A 12,511-nucleotide genomic window follows, 5' to 3' on the forward strand; every position below is an offset into this window, starting at 1 on the left:
CGGTGGTGACACCCGACGAGGGCATCTCACTGTGGGCCGCCCGGATCCTGCAGGCCCGTAAACAGGTCATGGGTTGTTATCGACCCTTGGGCCAGGTGCTGGGCACCGTGGAAGGGAGCAGTCGGCACATTACCACGGCGCTACCAGGGCCAGCGATACAAACCGCCGGGCCTGAACCGCCGCCCGCGTGCTGTCTACGCAGCAGCTCAGGACGCACCTCCAGCAGCTGATTTGGAGCCATCGCTGCGGGTGTCATCGGGGCCGGGAGGTGGAGTCGGGTCCCGAGGTTGCGTTGGAGCTGGTGGTGGCGTTTGTGCCGTGGGTGACTTCGGGACCCGGTGTTGACTTCGCAACGGAAAATGTCGATGCTGTTTATCGGTGACGCCGGTGGGTTGCTAGAGCCAATGGCCCCAGGGCGGCGCTAGCACACGCGCTCGCTGGTGTGCCGCAGAGCCTTTTCGCACACCGCCTCGCCCTCGCAATGCGGCGGAGTGAGACAGCACATGAGGGGCCCACACCACACCACATGGGCCGGCCAGGGGATACCGCACGCGCTGGCTCTGGTCAGTGAGTCTGTCTCCATTCCCACGGCAGCCCAGATGCTGAGACCGCTGCGATATCGGTCCCTCATCGTGACGGTCCCAGCCGGACTCACCCGTCCTGGTGTCTCCAGAGCACTTGTGGGGGCCAAGACGATTGTCCAGGGGTATCAGCATCTGTTCATTCAAGCACTCAACACCTCGGACAGGGGAACCGACAATGCGGGCGGGAACGGTTCTGACCCACGTCAGTCCCTTGTCAATGGAAGTCCCTGGGACAGGGCCAGAGCTCGTGGGAAGCGTTGGCAAGTCCGATGACAGAGGGGACAACGCATGGATGGACCAGCTGGTGGAGCCATGGCCAGATTTGCCGCCCACTGGCCGCACTCATTGGTCCATGAGTTCTCCGACGTGTTCAGTCGGGGACGCACGCATCTGCTGCAGCACAACATCAGCACGGCGGGTGCCGCACCCCTGCACCAAAACACATATGGGATGAGCCCAATGGAAAAATGGCACAAGCAGCAAGCGGTGCAGGAGATGCTGAGGGCCGACATCATTTCCCCTTCGTCAAGTCCATGGCAGGTTCCGGTGGTCCTAGTCAAAAAAGTCAGACGAGTCACTGAGATTCTGCGTAGACTTCCACTGCCTCAGCACTATTATGCTTGCTGACGCATATCCCCTACCGTGTATAGATTACACACTTGATGCATTGGCGGGATACAAATTATTCAGTACGCGGGAATTTTTGTAATCTGATGGGCCATACAAAGGTATACATTATTCGTTCGTTTGTTTCACGAGCCACTTGTCTTGGTGAGGGTCGTGGCGGCAGGATGTTGAGTATGGCGGTACAGACCTCCCTTTCTCTGGCGATGGACTCTAGCTTTTCCTAGGGAATTCCCAATCGTTCCCAGGCCCAGCCGAGCAACATAGTCCCACCAGCGTGTCCTGGGCCGACTCCAGGGTCTTTTTCAAGTGGGACGTGCCCGGTAAAATTCCAAGGGGAGTCTATTGGGCGGAAATATTACCAGATGCCCAAACCACTTCAATTACCTGCTCTCCATCTGGAGTAACAGTGGCTCGACTCCGCTGCTCTCCCGGATTACCGAGCTCCTCATCCGATCATGGAGAGTTAGCCCGGCAACCGTGTGGAGAAACCTCATTTTGGCCCATTGTAACTGCAATCTCATCCTTTCGGTCATTACCTAAAGGTCATTACCATAGGCGAAGGTGGGAATGTAGATCGACCTGTAAACCGCGATCTTTGTTTGAGAACTAAGCTCCTGCTTCACTACCACAGAATGGCAAGGCGCCCGCAACTCCGCACCGATCCTCTTGGCTGTTTCCCCGCTCCCAATTGCCGTCACTCGCAAAAGAGACCCAGAGGTATTTAAACTCCTCCGTTGAAGGCAGCTGTTCCCGCCCCCCTCACCTGATAGCATTATTATAATTTAAGAAACAAAGCGTGAAAACGATTTGAATATATCTGTAACCTGCAATCGGATCTCCGAGGTAGGGGAAGGGAGGGAGTTGTGGGTGGGTGGGTTTTGGCATGGCCTCGACTTACTGCTACCTACGTAAGAAACTCTAGTCTGGCACGTGTCAGAACCGAAGTCACCTTTCGGGGGGTATTCATGTTGCACTCGATGTTCGACATCGCCGTGATGATAAGAATAGTACAGAAGGGCTTCAGCTGAGGTCACAAGTCACAGACACACCACAGGACGATGACGGAGAAATTTGGTTTTCAAAATGAGAATAACCAAAAAGTTACGTTTGTTTTTGGGTTAGATCGCGTATTAAACTAGTAACTACTGTCATTGGCACGTTTTGTTTGCGTAACTTAACCTTACCGACCAAGATGGCTGCTATATATTTGGAGGTTGCAGTGGCTCTCTCTCACCACAGCCACGTGGATTTTTACTCCGGGTCCTCCGGTGTTTCCCTCCACATTCAGAATCAACATCACACGTGCTTGGAGTATTTGGCTGCAATGAATTCCCACGTAATGATAATATCAGCCACGTGGTTGAGCTGCAATCATTTGTGATGGCCAGGCCGCCTGTCTGAAAAAAAAAAGCTCAACAGCTCAGTGGGGCCTTACCTGATCAAATAAAACAATTGGTTAGTTTTCATATGGGTCTCGATGAGAGTGGGTCTCTGTGGGTTTCTGTAGGTCTATGTGGGTCTCTGTGGGTCTATGTGGATCTCTATGAGTATATGGGTCTCCATGAATCTGTGTAGCAAGTCACTTTGGAACCACTTTTCAGGAGGCAACAACGTTTATTCAACATTACATAACACCGTTACACACGGGACTACAATACACCCGACTCGTGCGCACATGGGATAAATATAACTGAGTCAGAGCAGCCAACGTCCTGTCTGACCCACGACGTCGGCAACGGAGACGAAGACGTAGCACTTGGGTTCCTCTTGATCTGCAATCATCCCCGATATGCGATCGGGGCTCCCCTTATATCCCTCTTGGCGCGACCTGGCTCCACCCTCGGCCGCGCCCTCTGGAATATCCCCGATGGTTCCAGACTACCTTACACGTGCCACCTGCCCGGCTCCGCCCTTAACCACGCCCCCTTCAGGAACTTTCCAGAAGATTCCCGGCTACTCTTCCCGTGTCCCCCCGGTCACCTTTCCCTCCCACTCATCACGTGCTTCGCCCGATGCCAGGGTGACTCGTCCTCACATGCGCCCCTCTGCCAGCAGCCCTCACCACGCTCCCCCCATGACCAAGTATGTGGCGATTACTCGCTGTGCTGGCAGAGTGGCTGCTATTCCCTATTATATCGGTAGGATTAATTTGCCTCTTTCTGCTAGCACCCGGTACCACGCCCCTAGTGTCCCACTGTATGGTACTGCAAGGTGTGCTAGCCTCTGCACCCATATTTAATTGTTTTACAGCACTTAGCGCTAAGCGCCGTAGTGATCCATTCTACATCACTACATCTGTATGAACGTGCATGTTTTCCGGCAATAAATTCTCAAATGATCATGAAAGCATTTGTGATGGCCAGGTTGCTTGACCGAAAACGAGCTACATAGCTGAGTGGGGCCTTACACCTGGTAAAAAAATAGTTTAGTTTATCATAATGCCGTGCCACGTCGGGCAAGGGTTTGCTGTACATAGTGAACCACTCTACCCGGTGCCCAGCCCCCTCAACCCTCATCCACCCTCCCCTAAGTCCCTCTCCACACTCCCCCCAACTCCCCTCCACCCAGCCCCCCTCCACCCGCCCCTCAGGCCCCCTCCACTCTCACTCCAGCCCCCAGCCCCCCTCCACCCTCACCCCAGCCCCCCTCCACCACCCCCCAGTCCACTTCCACCCTCCCCACAGCCCCCCTCCACCCTCCCCTCAGCCCCCCTCTACCCTCCCCCCAAGCCCACCTCCATCCTCCCCCTAGCCCCCTTTCACCCTCCCCCAGCCCCTCTACCCCCAACCCCACTAACAGCGAACGAGTCAACAATTTTAGCCCCCCCCCCCCCTGCCATGGAACCATCTGGCGACATCGATCCAATTTTACGCATGCACTCGTGTCTCTCTCTCTCTGTTTGTGAGCATACAGCGGATTGTGCCAGGGGTGGGGGTGAGACGATCGATAACAAATCAGCCGCAAGTGTTAATTTCAAACGGTTTAATGATTGAAACGTTGGGGACTTGCATTCACAAGCGGTGCGTCGGTTTACGCGCACCGCCATGAAGCCTTCAGCCTGTCACGGCAGTCCTTCATCGTCGTCGTCAGACAGCCATGGTCAATCCACTTCTGGATGAAGGCCTCCCCTTAAGCATTGTTGCAACGAAAACTAAACAAGTATTACCTTTATTTTAACCAAGCGTAAGGTCCCCCACACTGAGCTTCTACGTGGTTGCTTTTTTTCAAATGCATACCTGGCCATCACACGCAGCTGAACGACGTGGCAGGTATCTTCATCATCATCATCTCATAAATCACGTGGACTCGGAGAGACCCACAGAGATCCAGAGACCCCTATAGAACCATAAAGACCAAAAGAAAACCAAACTCAAGAAGGCTCATACTATTAATAAGAAGTAATAAAATAACATAATAGCGTACGACGTTTCGGTTGCAACACAAGCAGCCATCATCAGGTACAGAAGAGCTAAATTTACGAGAGAGGGGAAACACATAACCCCAGGTGTATACACAGACACCCAAGTAGGGAGAACTAACACAGACACAACAGGGGACACACAGAGAGAAGCATACCAAACAGACAGGGTTTAGCAGAATTTGGAAACCATATAAAGCAACACAGACGGTCGGTCAAAACACAATTAAGGCATAGCCTGGTTGATTACGCTATTTCAAAGATTGCTAAATTGCAAGTTAAGTATGAAATTTAAGATACAGACCGCACACACACATATAGACATTTAAGTAGAGCGGACCAGCACAGGTACAAGCACACAGTGAAGTCGCCTTAAATAGGCAGAGATGTGTGTGTGTGCCGTCTGTATCTTAAATTTTTATACTTAAATTGCAATTTAGCAATCTTTGAAATAGCGTAATCAACCAGGCTATGCGTTAATTGTGTTTTCACCGACCGTCTGTGTTGCTTTATATGGTTTCCAAATTCTGCTAGACCCACAAAGACTCATAGAGACACATTGGGACCCACACCAATCAACCAAGTGGCTGTAATCATGACCATCACGTGGACATTCAAAGCAGCAGCCAAATACTCTAAGCGCGTGGTGACGTTGATTACAATAAATGTGGAGGGGATGAAAACTAGAGGACCCGGAGAAAAAAATCCATGTAGTGGCCACCACAGGGAGACAGAGAGAGGGAGAGAGACGCAGACTCCAAATATACAGCGGCAGGCATCGTCGGGATCAAATCCATGACCTCCTGTATATCTGGCGATGTAGTTAACATCTCCTAGCCACCATTCGTGATGGCTAGGTCGCTTTTGAAAAAAGCTATATATATAGCTCTGTGGGCCTTACCTGCTTAAATAAAATAAAAGTTAAGCTTTAGTATGGGTCTCTATGAGTGTGTAGAAACACACGTTCACAGTATTTCGCTGCTGATAGAAATTTCCATGTGACAATGATGATATCAGTCACTTCGTTGATTTGTTATCATTCGTGATGGCCAGGTCGCTTCTGAAAAAGAGCTACTGCATAGCTCAGTGGGACTTTACACCTGGTAGAATTATTCGTAGATGAGTTTAATTTCAACACAATAGTTTAAGAAGTTTGCCCAAGTCCACTTAATTTTCTAATCAGTCAATGCGATGATGATGATTGTTATTGAAAGAAAAAGCTCAAATTCATCAACCGGTGATTGTTTTCACACCTAACTTCACCATGAGCGACGCCACGAGGAGTATGCCCAGCAGGTGGGCAGTCATGGTTCGAGTCGTGGTCGGGCTAGTGGTGTTGGAGTTGAACTGAGTCGATGATGAGAATGAAAGTCAGCAACCCTTGCCTACTCTTCATGGCCTTAGCATGTAGGGGAGACAAAGAGAGATGCTAAGGCCTCGGCACAGAGACCCTATCTCTCTGTGCTCCATACGTTGTGTCTCTTTGTGTCTCTGTGTTAATTCCCTCTACTTAGGTGTCTGTATATATATCTACGGTTCTGTGTTTCCTCTCTCTCTTAAATTAAGCTCTTCTACACCTGATGATGATTGCTTGCGTTGCAATCGAAACGTCGTATGCTATTATGTAATTTTATTATTATTTCTTATTTCTACGTGACTTAACCGAAAAAACCAGAGTAATTCCCGCAGTCACGAAAGCACCAAATCAAGTTTGAACCCTCGCCTAGTTGAGAGATATCTCTCGACCGGTGACTGAGTCTGGGCGTCGACTGGACACTTCATAACGTCAGAGATGGATAGAGAAGGAAGTTGGTGACATTCCTACAAATGTTGTTGTACACACACACACAAAGAATTCATACACGGAAACGCATAAGGGCCCTATGTGAGTACTGTACGCATTTTTGTTACTGAACTTTTTTCAAATTGTATTTTACATGGTTTCAGGTCCCACTGCGATTTGCAGCTCTTTTTCAGACAAGCGACCTGGCCATCACCAATGATAGCAGCTCAACCACGTGGCTGACATCATCACCATCACGTGGACATTCATAGCAGCAGCAAAATGATCTAAACACGTATTTATACAGACTCACAGAGACCCATTAAGACACATAGACCCACATAGACTCATAGAGACACATAGAGACACATCGACCCACAAAGACTCATAGAGACACATTGACCCACACAGACTCATAGAGACACATAGAGACACATAGAGACCCACACTCATCAACTAAGTGGCTGACATAATCACCATCACGTGTACATTCATAGCAGCAGTTAAATGATCTAAACACGCGTTTATACATACTCACAGAGACCCATTAAGAGACATAGACCCACGTAGACTCAGAGAGACTGTGGGGGACGCGGGCCCCCGGCTCCCCCCCCCTGCCCCCCTCCTCCCCCCTCCCCCCGGGAAAGGATTGAACTCGGGAGGGCTGTGGGTTCCGGACTCCTCGCTCGTGTCAGAGCCGCCGCTATCCAACTCCTCGCTCGTGGGGAGGGGGATGCCGCTCCCCCAGCTGCTCTCCTCGCGCCGCAGCCCCTCGGGTCCGCGGGTTCCGTTTGGGGGGCATGGCTCGGGGCTGGCGCACGGCTGCCTGGAATCAATCCGTCGCTTCTCAGCCACTCAAACGCGACGTGTCCGTTCGCACAACCCCGCGCACCACTCGCACGCAACTAAACCGGGGGGTCAGGGGTCAGAGGGAAATGACGTCCTTCGCAAACGCGTTGCCACCGAGGGCGGGCAATGGAGATTTTTTTTTTTGAAGGGCTGTGGGGCGGGGATTCAGAGTCGGTCTTAGGACGACACACCAATCGCACGCGCGGGACGGGGAGACGGGGGTCAGAGGGCGTCGGCTTCACTCGTACACGCGTAGCCGATTGGGGGGTTGTCTCGGAGATTATTTAAAGGGCTGTTTGAATAATCCCACGTGTTCCCAGGTGAGTCCACCGTTGCTCACCGCGGCACATGCTAAACAAAGGCCGTATGGATAATCTCGCGTACACGCCGCCCGTCTACCTCACGCACACGTTAAACGAAAGGGGCGTATGAGTAACCTCACGTGCCCCTGTACGAGTCCACCGCCGCTCGCCACATGCACACGCTAACCACGAGTTACACGCAGGGGCAAACACAAACACGTGGGTAAATGCACACTCACGCACAAGCACAGGGTAAAACGATGAAGGTACTCCAGTCGGGCGCGCACACAATGGCCACCTCGACAGAGTTACCCGCGCGCAAATCCCCGTACCACGGCGAGCGGACTCACACCACCATGCGCCCGTTCCACACTCGTAGAAACCACACGACAAGGTTTATTGATCACTGACGATTTATTCCCGGCGTGTCTGCGAGCTACCATTACCCGAGTCAGTCCGAGTCAGCAGGGCAGGTCTAACCTATCTCCCGATGGTCTAAACCCGATCTACCTCGTCCCCTTGGAATTACACTCCCTAGGCTTTCACGCTTAAATCCCCACTCATGTTTCGCCTCGAGTGCGTGGGCCATCGCGAGGGGACGAGGCTGCCTGAGGTTCTTGCGGGGAGCGGGGCATGGCTTCGCTGAGACTCATCACACGGATGACCCAGTGGCCGGCAAGCTGACTGCTCCGATGGCTGACTTGAGGAGAACACGAACCCCCTCTCCCTACCTTCCGCTGGCCTTCCTGGCCAATCAGGTGGCTCGGAATCCCCGCCACTCTCCCCGGACCGGTGCTCTCTCAGATGTCCGCACTTCACGTTCTACATCAAATGGGACGACCTCGGGGGCTGCTGCATTGGTGCACAAGCACATTTGTCCTACCAATCAGAGGGCCTCCCTATTTTCCCACCGTTCGTGGCTCCACCCCCTTACCTGCCTGCTGATCAGTGTGTGTCGTGTGTGTTTTCTACCCGCGGTGGCTGAGCAGCCCCGTCGTGACCATGAATCACAACCCAAGTCACGGCGCCGCGGTGCGAGTTAGCCTCGGGGGAGATCGCCCAATTCCCTGGCCGCAGGAAACCGTGAAGATTAGTCCGATGAGAGGGCTTCTGGGTGAAAACCTGTCGGCCAGGTGACCTCCCCTCGGGGCTCTATGTGCGGGTGTGTGTGTTCATGTGAGGGCTCTATGTGGGAGTGTGTGTGTGTTCATGTGGGGGCTCTATGTGGGTGTGTGTTCATGTGGGGGCTCTATGTGGGTGTGTGTGTTCATGTGGGGGCTCTATGTGGGGGGGGTGTGTGTGTTCACGTGGGGGGTGGTGAGGGGAGAGCAGCGTCGGCCCCGTCGCTCGGAGGTGGCGGCTTCACGGCCACAGCGTCGGCAGAACGGCCTTGCTGCTGCGGCATCATACTCTCTCGTCGTGGCGTTGCTGGCACGGCTCCAACGGAGCGGCTTCGCTGCTGTGGCACCACAAGACACATAGAGACACATAGAGACACATAGAGACCCACACTAATCAACCAAGTGGCTGTTATCATGACCATCACGTGGACATTCAAAGCATCAGCCAAATAATCGAAACACGCGTTTATACAGACTCACAGAGACCCACAGAGACACGTAGACCCACAAAGACTCATAGAGACACATAGAGACACATAGACCCGCAAAGACTCATAGAGACACATAGAGACACATAGAGACCCATTGGGACCCACACCAATCAACCAAGTGTCTGTTATAATCATCATCACGTGGACATGCATAGCAGCAGCCAAATACTCTAAACGCATGCTGATGCTGATTCTAAATGTGGAAGGGAAAACTCGAAGGACCCAGAGAAAAGTATATGCAGCAACCACTCCGGGGAGAGAGAGACACACAGAGACTCCAAATATAGAGTAGCAGGCATCGCCAGGGCTGGGATCGAACCCACGACCTCATGTATACCAGGCGAAGTAGTTAACATCTCCACGGGGAGAGAGAGACACACACAGACTCCAAATATAGAGTAGCAGGCATCGCCAGGGCTGGGATCGAACTCACAATCTCATATATACCAGGCAAGGTAGTTAACATCTCCACGGGGAGAGAGACACAACCTCCAAATATAGAGTAGCAGGCATCGTCAGGGCTGGGATCGAACCCACGACCTCATGTATACCGGGCGAGGTAGTCAACATCTCCACGGGGACTGAGAGACACACACAGACTCCAAATATACAGCAGCAGGCATCGTGAGGACTGGGATCGAACCCACGACCTCATGTATACCAGGCGAGGTAGTTAACATCTCCACGGGGAGAGAGACACAGACTCCAAATATAGAGTGGCAGGCATCGTCAGAGCTGGGATCGAACCCACGACCTCATGTATACCAGGCGAGGTAGTTAACATCTACACGAGGAGAGAGACACAGACTCCAAATATAGAGCAGCAGGCCTCATAAGGGTCGGTGTTGAACCTACCTCATCCTGCATACCGTGCGAGGTAGTTAATATCTCCCAAGCCACTATGGCGGCCAAGTCCTCAAGTTTCGCAGTAATCCCGCTCTCAACTCGCCTTTGTGGCATTTCCAGTTCGTTGCGTAGTGCGCTTGCACTTGCTGCTGTTGACTCGTTTGCAAACGAGCCGATTGTGAGGAATGTTTCAGATACGTCCCCCCCCCCACACGCACCCACACCCCCGCAGAGGCATCAAATCAAACTTCACCTATATAGCACAACTTGTTGCAAAATAACGGGACACAAAGGGTGCTTCACGGGACTAAACGAGACAACTGACACAGCGTAAACAACAAACAATAAAACTGACACGCTTATAAAAAAAAGATGACGCACATTATAATAAACTGAAAGTATACTAACAAAATGCAATGATAAACACGTGATGAGGGCATCCCAATTAAAAGGCCCAATCGGAAAGTGATAACCAAATCGTGCAGAGGTGTCATTATCGAAACCACTTGCATCTCCTCGGGTTATCCTCCCATGAGTTCCTAACCACCACCTCCTCCACCGTCGTCAAATCATCATCAAAAGGTGATGCAAAAATAAACCACGTAGCTACTTATAATATATAATTCATGTATTGTAGTTATTGTTATTAAACGTTTACCATCCCCCTACCCTCCCTATGTTCACTCGTGCCAGAAATTTGACAAAACAACAAATTCCCCCAATTGGAACGAGATTTCTGCATTCATGCGAGCGTTTTTAAGAAGGTTTAACACGGTGGCTCGGGAGATGTTAAGTATGGGGACTCCTCTACTTACGGAAATTCGCCTCACGGACTTTCAGAGATACGAACAAAGCTCTCCCCGTATGTCCAGTTGCAGCTGTTCGGACACGAGAGTCGCAAGTTCAACCGCCGCACAAAATATGACAGTGGTGGCATCTGCATCTGCAGAACGTGATGTACCAGTGGCATCTAAATCTGCAGAACGTGAAGCACCAGTGGAATCTACATCTTCATAACATGAAGAATCAGTGGAATCTAGATCTGCTGAACGTGAAGAACCAGTGGTATCTACATCTGCAGAACATCGACAGGAGATTAAACAACTTTTAAAGCCATTCCCCCGTGTTTTGTGTACATGACATTCAACGTTCGGAATCAACAGAAGTAAAGTTGAATTTGCAAACAAATCGACTTACGAACTGACCTCTGGAACCTACCTCGCCAGGAGATGTTAACTACCTCGCCTGGTATACAGGAGGTCATGGGTACGATACCGACCCTGATACCTGTTGTATATTTGTAGTTTCCATGTTTTCTCTCCCCGTGGCCGCCTGGACTCCGAGTCCTCCGTTTTGTCTCTCCACATTTAGAATCAATAAAAAACACACGTTTCAAAGTATTTGGCTGCTGCTAAAAATGTCCACGTCATAGTGATGGTAATGATATCAGCAACTTCGTTCAGCTGCTATCAATTTGTGATGGTCAAGTCACTTTTGTTAAAGAGCCACAGAGGTCAGTGGGACCTTACACCAGGTGAAATAAAGTAAAAAGTACAGTAAAAAAATGCGTACAGTACTCACATACGGGCCCTTATGCGTTTCCGTGTATGCATTCTCTGTGTGTGTGTGTACAACAACATTTGTAGGAGTGTCACCAAGTTCCTTATTCCTTATCCATCCATCTCCGTGGTAATATAATATTCAGTAGATGCGCAGACTCAGTCAGTGGTCGAGGGATCTCTCTCAACTAGGCGAGGGTTGCTGACTTTCACTCTCATCATCGACTCAACTCAACTCTAACAACACCGGCCCGACCACGACTCGAACCATGACTGTCCACTGGCTGCGTATACTCCTCGTGGCATCGCTCATCGTGAACTCAGGTGTGAAAACAATGATCTGTTGATGACTATACGTTTTTTCTACAACAATCACGGATAATAAAATTAAGTAGACTTGGGGTCGTACCACCCCACGACTCACCTCCACAGGAGTTAATCACTGCCCTACGAGACTTTTAATTGGCAGATGAGTAAATTCACTTGGCTCGTCAAAGTTATTTTGGCAACTTCTGAATGAGTACCGAGTTGGTTGCGGGCTTTTTGAGCTCCACGGAGTTTCCGCGCCTCCTCCCATTGTACTTGTAGTTGAACTTTCTTTGCCATTTGACTCCGTCAAGTAGCCAGCCGCTGCTTATCGGAGGTGCGTGGGCGAAGGACAACTAAAGCACATAAAGCAGATCTAAAGAAATTCGTTTTAAATCTAACATCTATGCCAGTCCATGTGTCTTCGTGTGGTGAGTCGATGGGGTCTCCTATGTGTGTACGTTGAACTTTTTTTGACACCGTACGTAGCCAACTGCTGCCGATCGGAGGTGCGCGGGAAAGACAATAAACTACACACAACAACCAGCAGTTCTAAAGAAACGAGTTTGTCAATCGAGACGATTTAAAAGCGCGTAGCTCCAGTGGCTGGGGGGAGGGTGGAGGG

Source organism: Petromyzon marinus, chromosome 72, assembly GCF_048934315.1.
Source record: "Petromyzon marinus isolate PM22_M1 ecotype Great Lakes invasive population chromosome 72, UKy_Petmar_22M1.pri1.0, whole genome shotgun sequence".
Taxonomy (NCBI): Eukaryota; Metazoa; Chordata; class Hyperoartia; order Petromyzontiformes; family Petromyzontidae; genus Petromyzon; species Petromyzon marinus.